Source organism: Neolamprologus brichardi, chromosome 19 (assembly GCF_056152115.1).
Source record: "Neolamprologus brichardi isolate AB-2024 chromosome 19, ASM5615211v1, whole genome shotgun sequence".
Taxonomy (NCBI): Eukaryota; Metazoa; Chordata; class Actinopteri; order Cichliformes; family Cichlidae; genus Neolamprologus; species Neolamprologus brichardi.
Window position 1 is genome coordinate 1859123 of NC_142122.1, and position 21629 is coordinate 1880751.

The 21629-nt window shown below is 43.0% G+C and overlaps 1 protein-coding gene across 6 annotated transcripts in view; it reads right to left on the reverse strand.

Annotated features, from left to right (window-relative positions):
- Positions 1–20340, reverse strand: part of dlgap2a (discs, large (Drosophila) homolog-associated protein 2a) — a 128524-nt gene extending 108184 nt beyond the window's left edge. For 3 of the 6 annotated variants that reach the window (XM_087832791.1, XM_087832790.1, XM_035912020.2), the window contains exon 1: positions 20043–20340. The gene's annotated coding sequence lies outside the window, so the exon portion shown is untranslated. The remainder of the gene's footprint in view (positions 1–20042) is intronic. The other 3 variants (XM_087832792.1, XM_035912023.2, XM_035912022.2) reach the window with 1 other exon arrangement.
- Between the last annotated feature and the right edge of the window lie 1289 nt (positions 20341–21629).

Sequence of the window (21629 nt, forward strand, 5' to 3'; positions counted from 1 at the left end):
AGGCCAAAGACACGGAGCGATACATCGAATTCACAAAGCGACCCGGTAACAGAGCAGTGATCATAACAAACACATGATGGGAATTTAAATGAATAAGAGGGGCGCCTGAGTGCAAAAGCTTCATGCTTTGCATGTGAGATGCATGAATCTGCGTGAGATTAAAGCAAAGAGCTGCTCCGAGTCATAAAATATAGACCGCGGCTGCAAAGAGACGTGCAGTTTAAATCACGGTGACGGAGCGGTACCGAGTAACTCCTTCCTATCAAAGAACACTCGGGGGACAGGCGCACTTTGCTTAGGCGTCATTTGCATTTTTCCCACAATGCCAGTGATTTATGCCCCTCGAATAAAAGCCATCATCCACCGGCGGTCTCTATCCCAGAGTGATTTAATTAATGGCAGGCACATCTACTCCCATATGTGGAACATGCCTGGGAGTTTGCTTGTCGATCAGCATCTGCCACCCCTGCAACAAAATATGATTCCAATCAATGCTGTAATGGTTTTGAGGCCGAGCATCTAATCAGCCTGGCAGGAGCCACGGCGATGCACGAATGATGGAACATTTGGTGTTTGTTATAGTGTGTGTGTGTGTGTGTGTGTGTGTGTGTGTGTGCGTGCGTGTGTGAATTAGACGGCCTTTGTTGCTGCTGTAAAGCTCGACATCACGCTGCAGGCCACAGTGCAGCAAGAGGTGGCAGATCAGGTGTGTGCTTCCGCCTGGAAAAGTAGAAAGTGCAGCTGAACCCGAGTTTGCTCAAAATGTTGCCTGTCAACTCTGGGCCACTAGATTACCCACAATGCAGAGCAACCACAGAGAGGTCAAAACTTCACACTGAGCTCTCGTAAGCTCACTTCTGTTCTAACATAGCACAGACAGTTTTCTGGCCTCAGCCGCCACTGCAATTATTAAATGTCACGCAGCTCCCTCTGAAGTCAAAAGGCTTTATGACCCTTAAGATGTGTAAACAGAACGACGCGTAAAGTCTTCAACATTTCCTGTTTTAATTAGTCCCCACGTCACCCTGCTGTGCACCAGACGCTGCAGGACAATTTCAAGGATAAAGATTGAATGATATGATCGCCGAAACAATCCACAGAATAGCCAGCCGCTCACCGATGTAAAAAAGTGTAAAGCTCGTAACCTCACGTACTCAAATGATTCAGGCTGGCACATCACAGCGAAGATCGATCTCGTCTCTGTTCTATTCATTAAGAAAATCAAGACGGATGCCCTGTGAGAGATCGACCTTTATAGGCTCTTGAAATCTTCATGCTAATGTGCAGCAGTGGACGTTATCCTTTGAATTCATTTGACGCAACTTCTAAAACAATGTTGGCACATTAGAGAGAAGATGAAACAGGCCCTTATTGCCAGCCTGAATCATATCCTAAATGCAAGCTTTCTAAAGCCCCGTGGGCACATTGAGACTTTGCTTCATATGCCTGCTAATAAAAAAAAGACCAGCGCCCATCTGTACAGTGCATCTGTTCCCTGAAATCACTCAGACAGCTCAGGACGCTGACACAGCTCCCCCATCGCCATTGACAGAGCTGGTTTACACTTTGGCGAGCAAATCGAGAGCCGTCTTTGTCTAACAACTCTTAGATGACACCGACAGTTGTCTCGTTTATCCAGTGGATCTGGATCAAACGAGTTCATCGTTTCTCGCAACATGAAACAGCCAGATTGGAACTCAGGAGACAGAGCATCGTGAAACCCAAACACGGGTCGAATCCAGCGATTACACGGGGCCCGGGCTGTCTGATATCCTCAGCATCTTCAGGTCACTATATCTTTCTTCAACATTAAAACTGCAGAATTTGAATTTTATTTTTAAGTCCTTCTGACTACTGAAAACAAGTTCCTGCTTCAGTACGTCTGCTCTGAGGTTTCCTGCTCTTTATAGAATTATCCAACTGCATTATCACATGGCTGCTTTCCAGAATAAAGTGCCACGAGCAGAGATCCGATTACTTTTTTCAAGTAACGAGTAAAGTAAGGGATTACTATTGCAAAAACGGTAATTAGATTACCATTACTTTCCCGTAGGAACGCTGCGTTACTGCGTTACTAAAACCGTGATTTTTTTGCAAGAATGTCTCATGACAGTGACGTAAGCGAGTGCGACGTTCGTGACAACAGCTGTGTGCAGATCAATAATGGATCATATATCGAGTGCAGAGAGAGTATGAGCGTGCAGCGTTTAAAGCGTGGAAGTACTGACCTTATTTTGAGTTTGATTCCATAAAAAGTGACAAAAACATTAGTGTCCGTTGTGCGTGGGAAGAAAACTTCTTTTTACAGCGAAAAAAACCCCTAAACTTCCGAGCAAGCACCGAGTAGCTATGACGTAATGGGAAACTCGTAGATTCTTCCCATTGACTGTAGAAAACATGGACGATGCGACAGGTCCCCAAAAATGAAGCCAAAACGTCTCTATCGCCCCCTGGTGTCTGGCTGCAGTATAGGTCATAAACCCCGCCTCCTCCATGTTAGCGGATGGGACTGGGGTCAGACTAAAATAAATTAATTCTCCTTAGATAATTTTTTTCCAAAGATTCTTTCTTTTGTTTTCAATAGTTCTCATCACGCTGATTGATGTTCAAGGGGTCTCCTTTCCCATAAGTTTGATTCTAATTCCTACCGCGGTGATGTTAAATTGGGGTGAAACGTCATCATAACAGCTTTGACTGACAGCTGCAGTCACGGAGGAACTTGCGTATCTCTGTTCGCGAATAGCAGATAGAGCGTAGGCTCTGAGAGGAGGACCAGCGTTTACGCTACGAAAACACGAAAAGCTGTCTAAAAATGGATTAAAAAAAACCATAAGTGTTGAAGACTATTAAGAGTAGCAGGTGTGTAGCATAACTAGCTACCAACAAGCCTCCAACACAGTGCGTATGCTAGCGGCTAATCTAACTAACGAATTAACAACAGAGTGATTTTAGAACTATAAGATGATGAGCTGTGTGTCTTTTTTATAACAGTGACATGGTTGTATTTACCTTAATTAAACGAGTCGTCAGTCGCGGTAAACCAGCAGAAAAACTTGAGCAGCCGGGCTACGTAAAAAGTGTAGGGGGCGTGTTTGCGGTCACGTCCAGCGGGTGTGTGGGCGGGAGCGTTACACAGTCGCTCCACCTCAAGTCACTACTGCACAGACTCTGGCTCCAAATTTGCAAGATGGCAGCCTCCACAAGCGGGGTATTTTGGCTTCATTTTTGCACAATGGTAGGAGGCGGGGTCGCGTCGTCCATGTTTTCTACAGTCAATGATTCTTCCACTGACCGCTGCACACCTGCACCAGGGTAACCCTCCGCCTACCCCACTCCTGCTTCACAGGTGAAAATAGAGCAACAGGACCGCTAGTCTTTGACTTTATTTATTTTCTGCTGTGTTTTACTTGCATCTATTTGAAAGACTGAGTGTAAACACACAAAATATTTTATTTTATGTGCTGGAATGTGCAGAAAATAGGTTTAAATATTAAACTAATTTCTTCCAGTCAGAGAATGTTGCATATAATTAAATTTTTGCTTGATGCATAAAGTTAAAAGATTAAAACTAATAAAACAAGTTTTAAAAAGAGACTTTTCCATCTGATTACATTTTGTATGATGATTATGTAGAAAAAGTAGAATTGGGCTGAAAGATCTATCATGTTTTTAAAAAGTAACTAAGTAACTAACTAATTAATTACTTTTGAAAATAAGTAATCAGTAAAGTAACGGGATTACTTTTTTGGGAAGTAATCAGTAATTAGTTACTGATTACTTTTTTCAAGTAACTTGACCAACACTGGCCACGAGTGACAAGAGCAACATCGGCTTACAAAAACCCACCAAGCTGTACGCTACACTGGACCTAACCTAACAGGTGGCATTATTCAGCTTTCAAACTTCTTACAGTTTATAATAATTGCCATTTTTAAAACAGACTTTGATCTTACCACATACAGTATTAACAATAATAACACAATATCAGTAGTTAAGACTGACATTTGTCCATCTCTGTTTGAATCTTTATATTTGAAGTGAACACAAGTCGTTCCTTCTGGCTAATACCAGCCTGGAGAGGAGAGCCTTCCACGGCACAACAGGTGAAGACCTGATTGCAGTTTACTGGAACAATGATTAATGATCCGAGTTGTGCTTATCTATAGTCGTGTCTGTAGGTGTTAATGCCAGACATGTGCTGCACAGCAGGTATCACAGCAGCACCACCTGGCCTAATGACCCTGCCTCTTACTAGTCAGCAGGTCTCTGGCTCCATCCTCTACAGATCAGCTGTGAGGAGGAGGAGGAGGGGGTGGTGGTTGTCGATGTTTTGCTCAGCTCACACCGACCTGGAAATGAAGGTGTTAGATCGCCACCGGATCATCCCAGAGGTGTCACGCTCCTACAGAGCCCACGTGGAGAGGGCGTAAATGTGAAAACTGTTTTTTTTTGGACAATCAGGTTTGATTTGTTGGGTCATTGCCATCATTGCTCGTCTGTATTGTCGAACGCATTGATGATTTATCTGCAGCTATTAATAGGAGCTTTGGGGGAGTGGGTGTAATTGCATTCTCGTGATGACTGACTGAAGGCCAGGAGCGGCTGAAATAGATGGCACTAAAGTGACTCGGATATTCTGCACTGCTGTAGCTCGTGGCAGCGCATTTGGTCACTTTGTCGGGACAATTATCAACAACCTTCTCTCTGATGTGAGGAAAACAAACGGTGACAGTGGGCAGTCTTGGTCAGGGTTTAGAAATGTGGCTTGTGGATGTTTTTCAACATCTCATTCATTGAAAAGGACTAAGAGACATATTTCGAACACCCCCGGTGGGGTAAAATCATCCCGCCTGTTGATATGTGTGCTCCTGTTGGAAATGAGCTTTCTGCTGCATCTGCACCCATGCACACAATCCATTATGAGGAGCCACACCATCAGTCTACATGCATCTAATTTCTGCTCCAGTTATCTTCGTGTTTCACCAAATCACTTCTAGTCCAGAGGAAAAAGCTCTCCAAAGGGCTGGAAAGGACTTACTGGACCATTGACTGGAAACGAAAAGTTCAGCTACTGCAAGTGTTTGGCTTTTTACTTAAATCTTATTACTTATGAAAAGCTAATAATTACTATAATTACAAAGACTCCTGATTCGACACAAGTCCGTTTTTCCTTTTTGTTTTTAGAAATTTGTAGAAAACGTGAAACATCAGCAGCCTCACAAAGACCTGGAGGTGCATCCAATGGTAACTTGGACCTGGTGACGTGAGATTGCTCTCCAGAAGTCAAAGGTAGAGTAAAGATGCAGCATTTCAACTCACTTTAACTCTGAGAAAACATCAAGTCTTGAATGTAGGCTTACAGGTGCCCAGTGCTGGAAACGTCACAGTCACAGGGCACGCTTCTCTTTTCCTGGTAGGATTAATGCTGCCTCCTCCACAGAGCTAACCCGTGTTGGACCGGTGCAAAGCGTAATGCCTTAACGTAGCCATTACTGTAAAAAAAGTGCCCATTAAACACGTGTTAGGTCTGGAGAAAAAGAACGGGCTATTTTAGCTTCATTTTCTCAGATAAAATGCTGAAAGTGAGCAACGTCTTTCTCCAGTGCCCTCGGGATGTAGGATGCCTTCCTAAATATATTTATTATGTATTTATCTATTATTACTGGGCTTCATTCTGGTTTAATACTCCTGAGACAGACCGGGGCCTTTTCAGAGCCTCTGTCATGTCATTTATCTACTCTTCCTGCCTCGGCATAGTCATCTCATCCATTAGGACCGTCCTGCCATTCCTCTAACCCAATTGTCCTTGCTACTCTTAGAATTTAGATTCAATTTTGCCTTTACTTTAAATATCTTACAGTTTTCTCTCTGGGCTCTTTCCACCCTCCACAGTGGATTTGACCTTTTCACAATGGAGAAGACTGGGTCTGAGGTATTTCACAGCCCTCTGTGATGCTGACCACTTTTCCAGCTTTGACACTTTATGGAAGAAATATGATCTGGCCTGTTCTAATCTCTTCAGGTTCTTGCAGATCTGTCACTTTATGCTGAAATGGTCAGAGGCGTTATAAGCGAGAGAGAAACCTCTCGAAGAACCCTGAATAGCAAGTATATGAACTGACTGTAGAGACTTTATTTTAGACCATTTTATTTTACTCATCATTGATTCTAAAACTTGTGAAAAGATCCGTATGTTCTAGATAATAACTAGAAAGGACTAGAAACTCTTTAAGAAATTGTCTAATGAGGTCATAGAATTAATATCTATTAAACTAGGAAACATATAAACCAATCATAATCGTATGCCCTCTCTTCAGAAGCTAATTCTTCAAAGCACAGATTCAGCAAGCGGCTGGAAACATTCCTCAGAGATTTTGGTCCATGCTGACACGACAGCATCTCACGGTTGGTGCAGAGATTTCAGCTGCATTCATGATGAGAATCTCCAGGGTTTTAATAGTTTTGCAATTTTCATTAGTTTTTATTTTTATTTAGTTTTGACTTCAGATTTTCAATTTTATATCAGTTTTAATTAGTTTTTACCAATTGTTTGCTAGTTTAGTTTAGTTTTTATTTTTTTGAAAATCCTTAGTTTCAGTTTAGTTTTGATTAGTTTCAGTTATAGTTTTAGTTGTGTTTGCAATAATTAAGTGTAACAAAATGCCAGTTTCATCATATCAGTCATTCTGCTCGTCCTTGGGTATGTTGCTATTCCAGCTACCATACTGCACCCTGGACAGGTCGCCTGTCTGTCGCAGGGCTAACACGCAGAGACAGACAACTCACATTCCCACCTATGGGTTCTTTAAATAAATAAATAAATAAATAAATAAATAAAGGCAGATGAACAACCATTGATACCAGGCAACTATAAAATGTATATCTTGGCCCCAATGAGACTATTAACTCTCGCAGCACCGGGTGTTCGTAATTTTGGTTCAAGTGAATTGATAAACTTTTTGAAGGTAATTGACTCACACAGTTGTGTAGATATCCCCGTCCTGTTGTCTCGGGATGCATCACGCTGCCTTGCCTGGGGTTAGCTTCTGTTTCTGGGGATGAGGGTTGAGTGTGCTCCCTTACCTTCTCAAGGTAAGCTAGGTTAGCCTTCTTGTGTGAGCTTTTCAAGTGCACTTTAAGGTTTGTGGGATTTTTTTCCCTTTAGAAATGTCCCTCATAATTTGTCTGTTTCCACTACAAGACACTTGCTTTATCCAAAACACAGTCATATTCAAAGTAATCCCAAATTGGACTCTGGCGCTTTCTTCCGACTTTTCCTGACATGATTCTGCGCGTGGACGGAGCAGCGACACAGACGACTCGACTAACGTGCTGCCACCTGCTGGCATAATGAGACACAGCAAGAAAAAAATCTGGAAACTAAACTTCATTTTCACCCTTGACTATTGTATGACACGCACACATCAATGAAAACTAAACACATTTTTGCTATAAATTCAGTTAATTTTAGTTTTGTGAACACTCATTGTAGTTTTAGTTAGTTTTCCTTTTTTGTTTTTATTTTTATTTCCGTTAACGAAAATGTTTTTTCACTTCTAGTTTTTGTTATTTCATTAGTTTTTGTTAACGATAATAACCTTGAGAATCTCCCGTTCCACCACATCTCAAAGGTGCCTCTAAGATCTGGTAACTGTGGAGGCTGTTTGAGTACAGTGAACTCCTGCTCGAAGCAGCCATCAGAAGATGGTACACTGTGGTCATGAAGGGATAGGCATGATCAGCAACACTCAGGTGTGCTGTGTGTGCCACAGAAACTATCCCCCACCCACAGCACTGAGCTAACAGCAGCCTGAACCGTTGGTACAAGGCAGAATGAATCCATGCTTTCACGTTGTTTACACCAAATTCTAACCCTACCATATCAATGTCAAGACTCCTCAGGCAAGGCAGTGATTTTCCAGGCTCCTGTTGTCACCTTCTGGTGAGCCTCTGTGATTTGTAGCCTCTGTTTCCTGTTCTTAGCTGACAGGAGCGACGGCCGGTTCGGTTTCCCATTGCTGCAGCCCATCATCCTCACGGTTTGACACGTTGTGCATTCAGAGATGCTCTTCTGCATACTTTGGTTATAACAAGTCATTACTGGGATTACTGCTGGTTTCCTATCAGATTGCAGTCTGGTCCTCTGACCTCTGTGATCAGTCTAAGTGCACTGTTGATGCCACGTGATTAAGAAACAGTGAAACAGGCGTACCTAATGAATTGCAATGTGATTCTAATACATCTGCAAACCTGCTGCATGCAGACTGCAAAGTGAACCGTGTAACTCTACATCGCCTTTCGCGTGGTCATGACAACATCACACAAACTTAAATCAACTTTATTATTTGTTGGAATTTCAAACAGTTGATTTGCACATATTACATCCACCTAATTAGTTGGTTTATCACGTAGCTTAGTGATGTGACAGCAGCAACAAACAGGCTAGATCACAATGTGGCACTTCATACAGCCCTTAGCTGGTCTCACATGCACCATCTGTGTGTTAATGTAAGCTTTATGAAGGCATGGACAGAGAGCGACACGAGCAGGGCTTCTGAGGGAACATCGGATTACCTTTGAAGAGATCTGGATGGTCGGTTTGTGCGATTTGATGTCTGTTGTATCAAAACTGCACACTTGCATTAAGTCCTTTCTTGGCCAAAAGTCAAAGGGAGACTTTCAGAAAGGATTTACAGGAGTAAATAATTTCAGCATAATTGCTTATGCTGCTGAAAAACTCACTGAGTAAACAAGAGGAAGAGATACTCAGGACACAGAGGAAGAATATGTGCAGAGCTTTGTGGACGTGGGCAGATAAGAGAAAACATGTACAAAGTAAATGAGGAATAAAAAAAGTCTTCTAGACAGCAGAAAAGGTTCTCCTACCAGTCTCCTGGGGACAGTCGAGCTCCAGAGGGTCAGTGTTCATAAACTATTTGGATGATGACCGGTTTCAGTGTTCATTAAAGTCAATGTTGGCATACTGTATGTCCCTGCGTTCGAAGATAGACACACTTGCATCTTTGGGGTTCTTTGCCTTATGATTAGTTATCAATCTAAGCTAGTTAAGCAAATGCATGATGAAAGATGCTGGATTTGGTTTGGTTTAGCTATCAGTACGGTTAGTGTAAAAATGCTCTCTGCATTACAGCGTTCACAGCTGGAAATATAAAACGTTTCAGTCAGTGGACTTTAACCTGGAAGTCACCCCCGACCAGGCCCTTTGTTATCTCGACAGATAACAACACTCACACTTCCTTTGCTGCTCTCTGTCTCTTTAATTCTCAAATCCTAGCTATGATGACTTCATTTTCTCCATGAGTGTGCAGTCTCACCTTTGACCCACAGAATCTTCCCTGGCTGCCTGTCTATAGGGAGCACAATGGGTCCTCAAATCAGACTTCATACTGAAATGGTTGCCAGAGCTTAGTGTCTCAATTCAACGCACAGAAAAAGACTGATAGCAATAACAGAGCAGCAGCTTCAAAGGCACAGTAGTCCATCATGAAGGCTCCTATAAATTTAAAAGCCAATTTCAGTTCTTATGCACGACCAATTTTGACCGTTGGCCTTACCAAATGAGGAAGATCAAAGCATAAAAATACACTCAATGCTTGTACAGTAATTGTTATGTTATGAGACAGCAGTTTGTGTCCTGAGTGAAAGCATCGTTTTTGCCATCAGTTGCATGTTTAAGTTCACTTCTACTCCCTGTTTGGTCTTTAGACACCTACTCTACAGCGTACCAACTGGACTTTGCTATATTTAGGAAAAGATCATGACTTGGATCAACAAATGTAATCCAGCACACTGATAGTAAAAGATACCTGTAGTGCTCAGACATGAAGTCCTGATGATGCACCGCGTTTTGTCGTTGCAGATGCAATGAAAGCAAAGCAAAAGAGAGCATAGGGAGACGGGACAAAGCATGTACTAGGAGAGAGAGAAGACATATTTAATGACACGCTGCAGTGGTATATGCAGTAAACGCTGTATGGGGAGTGAAATGAGGTGAATAGAAGTAATGGTCAGTGCATTACTTGAAGTCCCACTGTAGTCTGCACCAACTGCATCCCCTTTAAGATGCATTAAAATAAAGAGGAAGGGGTCACATCAGGAAGAGCAACAAACACAGACAAACACAGATGGGAAGACACTGGGTAATGAAACGCAGGTGACAACAATCAAAGTCAACATGAGAGAAACTAAAACTACAAATGACTACCAAAATAAAAAAGGTGATAAGCAGTAACTAAAAAGGGAAATCCAGATAGAAGACTGAACTGAACAACAGGGGAACTGACAAAGAGAAAAAATAACTCCAAGGATTAAAGATTAAATACACTACTGAAAGAACACAGAGATGCAAAAGTTAACAATATGCAAACTAAGAAGCAAACTAAAAGTCCATAAACTCGCAATAATAGATTAAAGACCCCGGACCATGAAATCCAGTCTACAAGTTATAAAATGAACTAATATTTTTGGCATCACTCTGGGACAAAATGTTTCTGACTTTAGAGATATTGTGCAGATGAACGATAGCAGTCCTGCATATTTGAAGGACACATCCTGGTGAAAAATGACTCTGAGATTCCTCACAGCATTCCTGGAATCCAAGGTAACACCATCCAGAATAAGTGTTTGGTTAGATACCATGTTATTAAGATGTTTAGGGCAGTTTTATCTAAATTTAGAAGCAGCAAATTCGATGTAATCCAAGTCTTTATGTATTTAAGACATGCCTACACTTTAATTCATTAGTGTCATCTGGCTTCATTGGATACATAAAGCGGTGTATCATCTGCATAGCAGTGAAAATGTATGCAGCGCTTTCTAATAATACTGTGCAATGTAAAAAGTACTGGACCCAGCACAGAGCCCTGTGGAACTCCATCACCAAGTCTATCATATATACACAATTCAAACCATTCCAGCATATTTCCTTTAATAGCACCAGTGTATTTAATATATTAAAATTTTATGATCGACAGTATCCAATTCTGCACTGAGGTCTAGCAGGACAAGCACAGAGATGAGTCCACTGTCAGAGGCCATAAGAAGATCATTTGTAACCTTCACTAAAGCTGTTTCTGTGCTGTGATGAGCTCTGAAACCTGACTGAAACTCTTCAAATAAACCATTCCTCTGCAGATGATCTGTTAGCTGTTTGACAACTACTCTTTCAAGGATGTTTGATATGAAAGGAAGGTTGGAGATTGGCCTATAATTAGCTAAGACTGCTGGGTCAAGTAAGTCTTTTTAAGTAGCAGTTAAAGCCTGTGGTGTGTATCCTTTTAATAGAGAGAAACTGATCATATATAAAATCCTAGTATTAATTCTCCAAAAGTTGATTCTGTTCATCTGGACGTAGCGTTTTGTGGGAGAAACGTTTCGTCACTCATCCAGGTGGCTTCTTCAGTCTCAGCTGACTGCAGGTTTCCCCAAACTTATAAACAGTATACAGTATAAATATTGTAGCTCAGAAAGGCGTAAAGGAGAGGAGGACTGTAAATAAATATTAAAGGTTATTATTATGTCCTACAATAGTCAGCTGTCCTTCTGAGGGCAATCTGTGGAGTATTTCACAGATCAAATGAACAACAACATACCTTCACCAGCTTACACATTATCAGGTTTAAGGTGTGTTTTTGTGAATTATAGCAGGGACTCCATCCCCTCTCATTACCCGGTTTATTTTTAAAAGGAGCCGTGTACTGATATACTGGAAGTGCGTCAGTCCAACACAATAACAGGTATTTCTAAAGTGTTTGGCAGAAAGCCTAACCATTTCCAGTTTTTGCTGCTGCAATCTTCTGGAACAAGTACTGTGCCATCAAGGGAGCCTGTCGTCCTGCACTTATAGACTACAGAGAGAAACCACTCGTCTACTTTCATATGCATCTACCACAGCGCCACAGCTAGGGTCTCCATCTCTACATTAAATCACATGGTGGACAAATCAAAATACAATAAACAAATGTTTATATAAAAAATTAAGGGAAATGTCTTCAGTTTTAGTCAGTTTGGTATATTTTTATTTCTACACAACCAGCAGAACTAATGTGACTAATGTGTATTATTATTTTCTCTTCAGAACTTAAATCTGCTGCTAATCAATACCACCCACGTGTATTACAACAATAATGAAAGTAGCTGAACTAATGCTAAAACTAATAATAGGAAAGGGAAATTAAACCATTAAAATTAACTCTTGGCTGCTCCCTTATTTCCCAAAGGGTTACCACAGCAGATGGATGAACACGTATAATTTGGCACAGATTTTACGCCGGATGTTGTTCTTCTCACAACCCTCCTATTTGTCTGTGCTTGTGTCCCCTGAGGCTGGGTTTTTATGACAGACCTTTCATGTGCTGGCAAATGTGTTAACCACTACACCATCGAGCCACTGAGTCCAAACTGAAAAGGCAAAATCACTAAATCTACGCGGAGGTCAGCCAGCCACTCACAATCACAGCCTATTATGGCCAATTTAAAATGACCAGACAACCCAACATGCATGTCTTTGGATTGTGGGAGGTAGCTGGAGTGGAGAGAAAACCGATGCAGGCACGGGGAGCGCACGCAAACCCCACACTTGAAGACCTCACCCAAGCTCATAGATTCAAACCCAAGACCTTCCAGTGTTAACCACCACAGCACCGTGCCACATTTACAGTGTTTTCATGAAATGTGTCCAACAGTGTCATCTGCTGACCAAAAGCAACAATGCATGCAAGACAACACAGAAGATTTCACTGTGCACATATTAAAAATATTAGGCTGAAAGTCTCTTCAGACAACGTGCAAACCTGGTAAGCCAGATTTGTCCTGCAGAAACAATATTTTAACACATCGCATCTGATTAACACGTCTCTCTTCAGTCATTCTCACTTCAGACTTGGAGCAGAAGAAGAAATCAGGCTGACTTTCAGTAATGAATGTCAGGAAACAGCTGCAGCTTGTGAAAAAAAAAATTGGTCCTCTCCAATAATTATTTGCATTAAGGGAAATAGTCTTAAGGGACTAGTTTAAGCCGATGAAGAGAAATCATTTCCTACTCACGAGTAACTGAATGAGCCCTTTTTATGCTGCGCTGTGCCATACATCAATATGCAGCCATTCCTCTCATAAAACAAGTCGTTACACTTTTCAGGAATCTGAAAACCACTGGAGTCATTATCAGCTTCTCATCCGCGACAAAATTGGAAGCGAGTTTGCATTTGGCATCATACCATGTGAACCGGTAACGCAGCGAGAAGCTCCCGTGAGGGGGCTGCAGGGATCAAACTGAAGGCAAAATAAGATGCACTGTTGCGGCATCCCTCCACCCACGCGGTCACCGTGCTCACTCGCACGCGTGTACTCCAGTCATGGCTGCTGGGGGGGCGTACGTGCACAGCTACTGTGTGTCTGATCAGCACGTATATGCCAGTGCACGTGCGTGGGTGCGTTTCCAGTGCACCCCATCATTCATTTCTCTCCTTGTCACTCTTTCGCCCCTTTTTTTGTGTTAATTTTCTCAATCCCTCCCACCTTGTTTTGATCTCTTTCTTCTTTTCTCTCCCACTCGCTCTCAGTCACAAAAACATGCACGTGCACCCATCTATCCGCCCACGCACGCAGTTGGCACGGGCGAGTCCCCGAGAACCAGCACGGTTTGGCATGGGGTTATGCAAAGAAATACAAAAATCGTTGCGGCACCACTGCCTAATGGTGTCTCCATGGCAACTAAGGGAGCAAGGCCCTGCGTTGCAGTGTCAAACAAACACGGCGATTTAAACTTTAGCGAAGAAACGAGCTGGATGATGCTCTTGCATCATTACTGTATTTGACACACTTTAGGTGGCGGATATTTCACACTCATGATGTTTAGCATGGAGAAAGCAGCCTGTGCAGCACACAGTAATACAGTGACGCTTCTGTGTAGCATTCAACTCTAACAGACAGCCTGTTATACACAGTTTTATTGTTTTTGAATTATACTCTGAGCATTTCCCCAATTAATCACATTTTCTATGTTTTGGGAACATGCTGGATATTTCAAAGTTAACTTTTTTGCTTCAAACGAAGGTTTTTGCACTGGATGACACATCTCCAGGACAGCAGGGGGACAAGAGGATAACACAGAAGTGGCTCTCTGAAATATCAAAACTGTTCTCACATGAAGAAGAGCATTAGTCATTCTGGCAAATTCCCAAAAATGACATATTTTAATATTCGCTGGAGTAATAATCACTCTGTTCTGTGCGGTGTAACCAGAGGGAGCCCAGGTGGATGGATGAGTCAATAAAACGTCACAGAGTTGTTAATTTCTCAGCTTCGCGCTGACGCTGGTTATTATCATTGCCATGGCAATGAAGTCTCCCCAATCGATGACAATGTGATGATGAAATACTACATTAAACTGCATTTAAGGTGCTTCAAATTAACAGAGCAGTCCAAGTACCAAACCCAACCTCACCCATAATATATGATGGAAATATGTGAATGAAGGAGCAAAGATCCAGATCTTAGCTAAAGCAGAGCTACAAAGTGAAGGCACATTAGTGTGGATTTAAAATAATTTTATATAAACTGGTTATTCACGTTCTTTTCTAATAAGCTAGAAAGGTAGGAAACCAAGTGTAATGAGTTCTGTGCAATAATCAGCTTCATATTGTATAGCACTTGTGATCTGCCCAAATTGCCTATTTAAACTCCGAGTACAGTACAGTCAGGTCGATTTACTTACAGGGCGCATTTATTGAGTTTAGCAGAACAACAAGTGAACGCACCATCAGAGTAGGACAAGACTCAGCTGTTCATCTGCATCTAAAGGTCAAAGGTCACTCTTTCTAGGATGCCAATGTTCACATTTTGGACAGAGAGGACAGATGGTTTGAAAGAGGAGTGAAAGAAGCATCTATGTCCACTGTGAGCGACCATCTTTGAACAGAGGCGGTGGTTTACGACACCAACTGTCTGCCATCTATAATCCAGTTTTGAGTTCCCTCCCCAGACGCCTTAACGCCCACTCACATCCTGGGCCATCTGACCTCAGGAAATCACATGATAAGGTGGGGCCAGGTTTCACTGGCTGATTGGGACCCACACCCAGTTTCACACCTTGGCTCAGGCGATTAGAGGATCATCAGGGGGTCCTTTTGTCCCTCTGTGGGGGGAAACTCCCACTAGGTTTAAATCTGGGACTCTCCACCATTTGACCTTAGAACTGAAGAAGCTTCTCGGATGAAGGTGAAACGTCTTCAAGCAACTTAAAGAAGTCCAGACGCTTTTCTTTGCAAGCTCCTTTGACTACGATGACCTGCATGACTGAGAACCTTCACAGACCATCAGAGTGATCCATCTCAAGACGTTGTGTTAATGGTAATAACGATAAACAGTGTGTACTTTTTATTCTCCACCTAATAATATTAAAAAACAAAGAAAACAAAAACTCTAATTCATGTTTCTGTACACACACACACACACACACACACACACACACACACACACACACACACTGCCCTTTGTGCTACCCCATCTTTGACTTTGAGGCACAAAGGTGTGTCAGCTAACTGTCGGTGCAGCTAAAGGGAGAAAGCATCGCAGTTGGAGCAGCTTATTCAGGTGAAACTTTTAAGAAGCCCAAGCAGTGCTTTCAAGTAGCAAAGAGCTTGTTCTGTTTCAGTGCATGAGTCATTTGGCTTTAATGCTTTACCTGTGGCTCAGAGGCTGGGCTCTGGCTCGGACTCAGGATGCAGTGCAACCTATTGACTGCCCAGGGACAGAGAGAGAGAGAGAGATAAAAGCAGAGCTATAGTGGACTGAGAGCGCTGGTGAGTGACAGACACACAGAAGGAGAAGGGGAGAGATGCCAAGGCAGAAGAAGAACAGAAGGCTTTCTTCTTCTCTTATTTTTGTTTTTGGGCTCAGTTCAAGATCCTCTGAAGAGGCGGCTGCTCAGAACCTCAATAGCGTCCAGCCTGTGTTCTTATGCATGTGTGTTTTTGGGTAAGTGTTCCAAAATGAGAGCGCTGATGGAGTCAGCTGGACTCTGATTGGAGTCAAAACCATTATCCCAGCAAAGCAATTATCCCATTAGATAGCACGCCTCACGCAAACACATTCACGACCAACAAAAAGGACAACTCATATCAGTGGCTCATCGTCTGCAGCGAGTGGGATGCCCCGCACTGACTGGTGACTTATTGTCGGTGCCGGGCCACCATCTGTGCGTCAGTTATCCTCAGCGACTATCCTCAGCACGGCCCGGCCACAGCTTTCATCCATGTCAGCTGCTGAAATGATGATGCATAACAAATGAAGTCTTCAGAGGAACGCATTCCTTTGCAGTAAAGTCCCCGAGGCTGCACCGCATTAAATGTATGCGACCACTTCTCCTCTCTTCTGTCGTTCCAGTAACTGCTCACTATTGGACTGTGGCAATATTTTTCCTTTTTGAAAATCAACCTCCAACCTTGAAATCTGGGCACTGCAAACTTGATTTGTTGCCGTAGCATCAGTGTTTTCCAAAACCTGTCTGCAACCTTTGCAGGCGAATAATCATTTCAAGCTCCCTCGCTTCCTGTACGGCGTCTGACTGCCAGGCCTTTGCACAATTAAATTAAAAGCTCCTTGTTACAGCCATTATGGAGTTTCCTAATATGCAGTACAGTAGAAGGAAATGATTAGCATTACAATGTGCTGATGGTGATATTCCATACTGCTGCAGCTACATGTCGAGACAGAGAGATGATAGGCTGCAGGACTCCTTCCACGCTGTCATGTTCCCTCTGATTTGTTTATAGCCGGCGACTGTTTTCAGTGTTTGCTCTTGGCGGTTCGCGTCAGATACAATCACTCAGAAGGCTTCTGTGCAATCTTTACTGCACTTATCATTTTGCATGTAAAATAATACCCACTGGTCCATTTTTCATTCTTTACTGGCTTCTTCTGGAAAACATTTGCTTAATTCATGCAGGCGCTTTGAGACGGTGCATCAAACAGAAGTGAAATGGCCAAACTAGCTAAGATAAAAAGACCTCAGCCCAAACACAGGCCATGCCAATCATCCTCAGGAAACAGCATTATCATTGTGTAAAAAACATAAAAAACATTTTGTGCAATAACATGGTTTTTGTGGGGCTAACAGCTGTATCTGTCTAATTCCTGCTCCATCCTAATTCCCTCTAAGGGTGCTGAAAGGGACAAGCCACACAGAGCAGTTATCTGACAAGACAATCGACTATGCTCCGTGTTATTGTGAGCCAGGTGACATACTACAGACACGATTTCTCAAGTTTGGTGCTTGACGAAAACAAATAGGTACTGAATAAAGTAACAGCCCAGCAGCTTAGCAGAGCACGGACTGGTTTATACATGGGTGTTGTTATTAACATGCATGAACCTTTCAAAATATGGGAAATGATGGTGTCGTGGCAGGTGGTGGATCCACTCCTGATACTAAAGCAAAAGATCAGTGCAAACTGCTTCACATGCACACTGGCAGCTTGTGTTTCATTACTCAGGCTTTGTGCAAAAGAGTTTGTGAAGGTGATGAGTGGAAGTGCGTGTTTAAACACATGTGCCAATCATGGAGGCACATTAAAGCGCATTAAGTAAACGAGAGGTAAGAGCAGATTGTGTCCTCCAAAAGGATAAATGCTTTCGGCATAAAAATCAAAGCCTTAGTTGTGTTCTTTGAGGTTTGAAATCATAGCTGCACAGGCCACAGTTTATAAGTAACTATAACTATCTCTACTTTCAAGATTAGGCTTCAAACTTTCCTTTTTGCTAAAGCATATAGTTAGGGCTGGACCAGGTGACCCTGAATCCTCCCTTAGTTATGCTGCAATAGACGTAGGCTGCCGGGGGATTCCCATGATGCATTGGGTGTTTCTTCTTCACTCACTATGTGTTAACAGACCTCTCTGTATTGAATCATATCTGTTATTAACCCCTGTCTCTCTTCCACAGCATGTCTTTATCCTGTCTTCCTTCTCTCACCCCAACCAATCACAGCAGATGGCCCCGCCCCTCCCTGAGCCTGGTTCTGCCGGAGGTTTCTTCCTGTTAAAAGGGAGTTTTTCCTTCCCACTGTCGCCAAAGTGCTGCTCATAGGGGGTCATATGATTGTTGGGTTTTTCTCTGTATCTATGAAGCGCCTTGAGGCGACTTTTGTTGTGATTTGGAGCTATATAAATAAAATTGAATTGAATTGAATTGAATAAGCTCCATGCTTAAAATTTGTACCATGGACTGTAAAACCTGATGATAGTTTCTTAAGTGTTTAAACTAATTAAAACAAAGTAATCTTCTCTGTAGTCACTGCGTTCGTTTAAAGAGTTTAAGAATGAGTTAATGTTCAATTTCTATTTACAGAATATGGAGTTAAATTCAAATGACAGTGTTTTTCTTTGGATACTGTTTTATTTTATTCTGGTCTAATAAATATTGCAAAAAAGACACATTCCTTCATTATGGTTAGTAAGGAAACTTTGAAGTCTTCAAGCTTTGCATATGTGTGCTCGAGTACTCTACTGATCCATGAAGAAACTCAATTATTTATGGGTCTGGAACATGAACTGAAATTCACTGACACTTAAACTGGTTCCATGCATTGAGTCACTTGGTTGCTTTTTTTCCTGTTTTAACTGCAAAGGCTGAAAATCAAGCAGGTGAGCTGAGGGTGAATGCATACAGCTGCAGTACAGTGACACTTCAGTGTGACATGGAGTCCTGATACATGCACACACAGCTTGCAGCATTATACACAGTAATAACATACAACAGAGTGCATGTGTGAGGAAAATCCTGCACATGTAGTGAGCACTGCCCGGGGGAGGGCATGGCAGACGAGCCAGAAGAAGCATTTAGTGTTTATAGTTCACACGTTTAGATTATGTCATTTAATCACTTAGCATAGTGGCATTATGTGCACAGTTGTACAGTGGGTGATGATTCCCCGGGGATCGGTCCACCTGCATCTGCAAAAACACCACACAGCCTGCTGGATGTCACTTTGGATTACAACCATCTGTTTAAATACTGTGTAGTGATAGATAAAGAGCCTCTTTACTGAGCCCACGCTGTCTGTGGCTGAGTAACATCGTGTCTCTAAGTAGATTCAGTGTGAGTCTGTCTGCAGTGCAGCAGTGAACATCCAAAGCATCTCCTCTAACTGGCTGCTGTGGCTCTGCGCTCCACCAAGCAGCTGATTTACACCAGTAGGTGAGAACCTGGGAACCCAGGTTGTAATTCGTCACCAAGTCACCACCCACAGCGGAACGCCACCCAATACCTGATGAGGAGACGGCGCTGCGCCGCGGACGAGTGTTTCCCAAAAGAGAGCGCGTGCCCTTACGTGTGAGGGCACAACCACAGCGAGCGGAGCGGCGACAAACGATAGCGTTGAACGGGAAACACGCACGCAACAGTACAAACACGCATGCACACGCATGCATTCAGACTAAAAGCACTTCATTCACAAAAGCCGCCCAACACAGAGCCCTGAAACTTTACATTAGACACATACAACTGCCCCCACACCCACACGCTCGCACAGCAGTGCCCTCTCCTCACAGCGCTGTCACACAATCTCATTGTTATCATCCCTGCTGCACCGCACTGTGTGTACACTACCTCTGCCACTGCTTCCCCTCCCCAAAAACCACAGTGAGGGACTCAAACACACATTTATGGAGCTACCGTCAGTCCACATCATTTATGGCTGCATGTGGAACGTGCAAACCATTTTACAGCACCAGGAGGTAAACAGAGCTGTCTCTGAACTAACAGTTTTAAGTTGCTGCAGGATTTTTTTTTGCACAGAAGCTCAGCTGGTCTATTATAAAAGCACAAAACTGGAGACAGGTGCACATATGTCACATACAGCCTGTGTTGGACTTGTGTTTGCACATAACTTCCACCAAAATATCTCCTCATGACAACATATCAGCCTCCTTCAGGGAGAAATGGGGAAACGGAGCTTCTCTGTAAGCTGCCACAACAAACACATGACGAACATGAATGAACATGAAGCCAGAGAAACAACTTACCTGGCACACAGTCTAAAAGCAGGAGGCATCTAGGACCACAAGCTTCTCTGTCATCTGGAGACAGCAGAAGATTAGACAGTCATAGTGCATGAGATGCGGGATTAAAGACTTCCTGAGCTCTCTCATCTATCCTATGACTTTTGCCTCACATTGATCCAAACCTTCTGAGAAAAGGTAAGGGGCCGGCAAAAGGAACGGCTAAAAAGGCAAAGAAGGGTGGCAAAACGACCGCGAGATGCTCAGATCTCCTCCACTAAGACGAGTTGCGAGCGCAACGTGAGGACCATCCACTGCAGCAGAGCAGAGTAGCGCGCAGCAAAGGAGGAGAGGGAGGGAGAGAGGAGCGAGGCAGGCAAAACAGGCATTTACTGCTGCTGGTTCCAAAAGCACGGCTGGAGCGAAAACCTGGGACTGGAGTCTGGATCCTGCTCTTTTGCTTTCATACAGATGGAGAGTTATGGAAAGAAGGGAGCACAGACAGAGCAGAGCATCGTTGTAGGACATGTCTGCTGCACGACCTCCATCCATCTTCTCTTTTGCACCACATTTAATATTTTCCCCTTCTTGGCAACAAATCTTGCATGTTTGCTATCATTCTCAAGCTTCTACAGAGTTGCTGTGGACAAACTATTGAATCATCTCTAACAACAGCTGACATATTCTTTTGTTTCCTTACTTTATTTCTCTTTATTGTGCCGTCTCGGTCATTTTCCAGCTATATAAATCTGTACAGCGGAGATCCAAGGTGATGATGGACACTGCATTCCCACAGGAAGTCAAATGATGCATTAGCCGCACATGGATATTCACATTAAACTCTTTCTGACAATGTGGCACATTTTGCTATAATCTCTCTTATGGAGCAATTGGGCCACCTGGCTAAAGTGTCTCTTGCTTGCTGTACTGTAACAAGGGAACAGGCTTTTAGTTAGAGTCCTTCGGCCCCAGCAGGGCTCAAGGTCGCTTGGCAGAGCTGCCTGCCGGCAGCCGAAATCCTTCGATGATTAACAGCGGCAGACAGGATGGAAAAGCTGTCAATCCAAATCTATAGTCTTGGCCAAGAGAGCCGGCCAGCTAACCCACGTGCATTCAAACAGCGCTCGGCCAGGTAGAGCGGGGAGATTTATGAACCCACAGAAGAAAGTCAATCCCCTCTCACCGAAAAGGTGGGTACATACGAAATACTGATATTGTTCTGCAGCTCATCAGGGGACAAGACAAGGTCAGAATGCTGTTTGTCGGGGTTTATAATGAGCTCAGGTCATGTGTTACCTGGTGGATTCATGTTTTCACAGCTTCATTTGATCTTTATTGTAAATCGGTTGTCAAAACACACAGCTGTGGGACGGCTGTTACACCCCGGAGACATGACCAGCGTGACCAGAGAACTTGATTGCTTAAACCTGCTTTATTAAAGTCTTTTGTTGGTGAGGCATTCAATGTAATATAGGACTTCTGAGTTGTGCCTCACTTCTAGTTCTCTTGAATGCTTTCATAGCTAAGGATAAGGTTTGTTTCTGACTTCCTGAATTAGCGATAAAGGTTAGTCTGGCGTTTTCCTAGTTTCTTTGCCTTCTTAATTGAGTG